Below are 4,373 nucleotides of genomic sequence, written 5' to 3' on the forward strand. Positions count from 1 at the left end.
TGTTATTACATTTTTAACATTTAATAGGTTGTTAATTCGAATTAAGGAATTGTCGTGAATTTACACTGACCCAGTGTAAATCAAATCGCCTATTCTCTGTATAGTATAGCGTGTTTGGCTTGCAGTGTTCAAACAATGTATATTTAAGAATTACATAGTTTATAATAGCACTAGACCATGTTTATATTTTGTCATCGGTTGAGAAAATGAAAGAAATGCTCAATTCGTCGCATTCGAATTATAAGGAATACACCTTTATTTTTTTATTTTCTTAGTATGTATAGCACATTTTCCCAGGCCTACAGAATCTACGATTTTAGGAACTTTTAGGGAAAGTGTTCCGGATTCCTGTTACTATTGATATACTATATAACACATATTCGTCGACTTGTATATAAACACATCATTAATGCCGAGTATCTTACATAAACTTGACTATTCTGGGGGACTATTTTGCTAGCCGGTTAACCGGGTCTCCAGCTTATACGTTTTAGAACACACGTTCCGGATATTTTGTATACATTTTATTTTTCATTTAAATACATTTTGAAGATGTACAGAGTTTGCATCTCATATCTAGACTATTTTATTGTATTATAATGAAATAAACTTAAAGTGACTGGGTAAATGGTGTCTGTTTCAGTAATGTAGCACAATTCATTCGACAAAGGGCTGGTACAATTGGTCAAAGTTCCCTCATGCTAATGTGGACGAAGCAGGGAAAACTCACCCTCAAGGAGTTTAAGGGATTTCTGGCTGTCATATTCAATATGGGATTGATCAGAAAACCAACTATTGAGCAAATAGGAGACAACGCAGCAAAAGTAAAGAGACACCATGGTTTCGAAAAATGTTCACAAGAAACCAGTTTCGATTGATTTTAAAATTTGTACACGTTGTCGACAATTATAAGACACCAACTAAAACATAACATGGATATGATCCTGCCTCCAAATTTCAACCCGTAGTTGATCACTTCAATATGAATGCGAAATATCTGTACCAACCAACTCAGAAACTTTCAGTTGACAAAACTATTATTTGTACAAAGGCCCGTTCAGTAATGACACAGTTTATTCCAACCAAGCATTCTAAATTTGGTATTTAGTTTTGGATGCTGGTAGAGTCCGTCACTGGCTTTGTCCTTCATACATTCATACATACCCAGGTAAAGAGTATGACCCTGTCCCGCGTGGCCACCTACAGGGGTCTGATGTAGTTGTCAAATTACTGTCGGAAGCAGATCTCCTTGACAAATGGTATTATGTTTATTGTGACAGGTTTTTTTATCTCATCGATAAGGCTTTCAAAAATGCTTGAAACATTTAGCAACTTTATGACCGGAACAACACGACAGAACCGACCAATGCCAAAAACAATAAAGAGCGCAAAACTCAACAAAGACAACTCGATCTTCATGAAGACGGTGACAAGAAACCGGTACCCATGGTATCAACATTTCATAGTGAAACGTTATCGGGGAACAAACCAAAGACGATTTGCAATTGTATACGGATACAACACTGTTATAAACCTTTGATATATGTAATCTACATCAAAACGGTTGATAGTGACACAGTCAAAGTTAAGTGTCATTCAACTGAAATATTGTTAGATCAGAGAACAAAAATAAGGAAAGGCTACACCGGTTTAAGTATTTATCTTAATTGTTTGAAATACTGCTTTATTAGCAGACATTCATTATATAATTTATCCTTTGCAAGTGTTACTAAATAAAACCGAGACCTATGGTGTAACATAGTTAATATCAATTAATGTACTTTGTAATTTTGCTTTATGTACATTGTTATATTACTTTATGTACCTTGTAATATTAATAATTCATGTTCATTGTAATATTACTTAATGTACATTATAATATTAATAATCCATGTACATTGTAATATTAATCATTCATGTACATTGTAATATTAATTTATTTACATTGCAATAGTGATAAATATTTTTGTCACTGAGGTGATCAGACATACTATCGTATAACGTATCTAGCAAATGTTTCTTTACGTTAATGTGCTCCTACAAGTATACTAGGTTCTTCGGTACAGCCATGTTCGAGTTTTACATTATTTACCTTATATGTTTCTTTCTAGTCGAAGTCGCAGGTGTACGTTACCGTGAACCGATAGTACCCGTAGACGTATATACCCTTTTCAGAATTTCGATGGTCACGAAATCGGCACAATTTTGTGTATCTCGGTGTGTACCGTACCGTCATTTTCTAGACTGTCTCAAATCTTTCTGAGGTCAATAACAATAACACAGTGTACAAGATATCAAGCCCATTGTGACTCGTTTATTAGATAATACAGGAAACAAAGCAATTTATTTTGAACATGTTGATAATCACATCTTACAACTATTCATTGTATTGGCAATATACAAATAAGTACACTGTAACAATACAAATGGTATAGATCAATTATTCTCTTGTAACCGTAATCGGAAGTTTATTGGATTTGTCGAAGCGATTTGTACACTTACTTCATTTCTTCGTATTTCTAGTTATAATTTTATATCCGTGGTGAATAAAGTGCAACGAAAAGCATTTTCATTTAATATATATGTAACATTGACCAGCACAGAGAACTCTTAATTAACACAGGGAGACATACCAATGCAACCATCGTTTCCAAAGATGTATATTTTTTCTAAAGAAATTCATCCATCAATTGGTATGTCTTACTGTGTTAAAAAATAGTTCTATTGCAATTGATACACGTTATAATCTAGACTTTATTTGATAATTGAGAGATATATCAAGCTGATAAAATTCAATGTGTTAAAATACTCCTTGCATGCAATAAATATATTTTATAATATGAAATCATATACATGTGTATAATCTGATGTAGAAGCAATTCTGCAATAACAGATTGATCCCAAACTAATTTGCTCTCTGAAATTCATTAAAGTATCCCAGTCATTTCTTGTCTTCATAATGTAGTGTTTGATTATGAGAAATGAAAAGTGTTTTGTACAAAACACGTGTTTTACATTTACTAGTGCCATGAACTCTCACTTAAAACAGAACGACATACTAACGACACCATCGTTTCTAAAGATATATGTTTTTTTCTAAAGAAATTCATCCATCAATTGGTATGTCGTGCTGTGGTAAAAAATAGTTCTATTGCAATTGATACACGCTGCAACCTAGGCTTTATATAATAATAAAGTTAAACATCATGCTGATATAATTGTCAGTGTTAATATAATTCTTGCAGGCAAATTATATCTTATAATATGAAATTATATATATTTATTAGTTTTTTCGCAATAAACAGATTTTTCCAAATATATAATGCCTTCCGTATTTATCAAAGTCTCTCATTCAATTCTTGATCATCTACCCCTCGTTCCTAAAACAATCCAACCACGACCTAACAGCGTCAGGTTTGTAGTTCTCCGGTCCGACGGCTCCGAAATACATGACGGTATGATCGTACAGGATATACAAACGTTCCGGCACAGCCGCGTACTGAAGCCCGTTCTGGTTATCAAAGGGGTCAACCAGTATTGGACACTGCAAGTCAAAGTCACGGAGGAATTTCGCTGCCTCGACCCTGTCTTCAAGTGTTTTATGATCCTTCATATCTTCGAAACGATGTCCGAATACTTGCCATCCTTCCACGGGGTGGGCCTCCCGGATGTAGATGGTCACGAAATCGGCGATATCAGAAAAGTCGTGGATGATCTTTTTCATTTCCTCGACTAGTGCTATGAATGGAGGTCAGGAACAGCTTTCAAAGTTCAACACAAGAGGGCGCCCTGCCTTTTGAAAACTGTAGAGTTTTCTGTACGACTTCGTATCCATGTCATACAGATCCGTGTTAGGAGCCTTACGACCCAGAAATGTTTTTCTTGAGAGCACATCTACCAGTCTAATCCGGGCTTGTGTAGTGATTGTTTTTGCTGACATGTTCAGCTGCAATTCTTTAGTTCCAGGAACTTTTCTGTTTTTTGAAAGTTTTGTGAAGTTTCTGAAGAAGGGAATTTTCGATAGAACGATAACAACTGAAAGACTTATTGTATGTACTAAGACCATTAACAAACTACGGGCGGTCTTTATCCATACAAATGGGACGTCGTCCGTCCACAGTATATCCGGCTTCTTCATGGCTTCCCCTACAAATTAAAAGAATTAATATTGATATGAATTTATATGGATGAGAAATGCAGCAAACATTATCAAATATATGATTCTAGAATTTACTTTAAACAAATACTACATTAATTGGATGATTTTTGTTTGTATCAAAACAGTACGCCCCACCAATACGATAGGTACACACTAACGTCGCTCTACCCAAAACGGATACTTTTAAGAAAAATATCAATGTACTTTATACCAT

The 4,373-nt window shown here is 34.6% G+C and overlaps 1 pseudogene across 1 annotated transcript; it reads right to left on the reverse strand.

Annotated features, from left to right (window-relative positions):
- Positions 1-2,291: 2,291 nt before the first annotated feature.
- Positions 2,292-4,150, reverse strand: LOC110441062 (annotated as a pseudogene). Its single transcript, XR_002461825.1, has one exon. The product of XR_002461825.1 is annotated as a type I iodothyronine deiodinase-like (transcript).
- Positions 4,151-4,373: the final 223 nt, after the last annotated feature.

Source organism: Mizuhopecten yessoensis, unplaced genomic scaffold (genome assembly GCF_002113885.1).
Source record: "Mizuhopecten yessoensis strain PY_sf001 unplaced genomic scaffold, ASM211388v2 scaffold715275, whole genome shotgun sequence".
In the NCBI taxonomy this organism is placed as follows: Eukaryota; Metazoa; Mollusca; class Bivalvia; order Pectinida; family Pectinidae; genus Mizuhopecten; species Mizuhopecten yessoensis.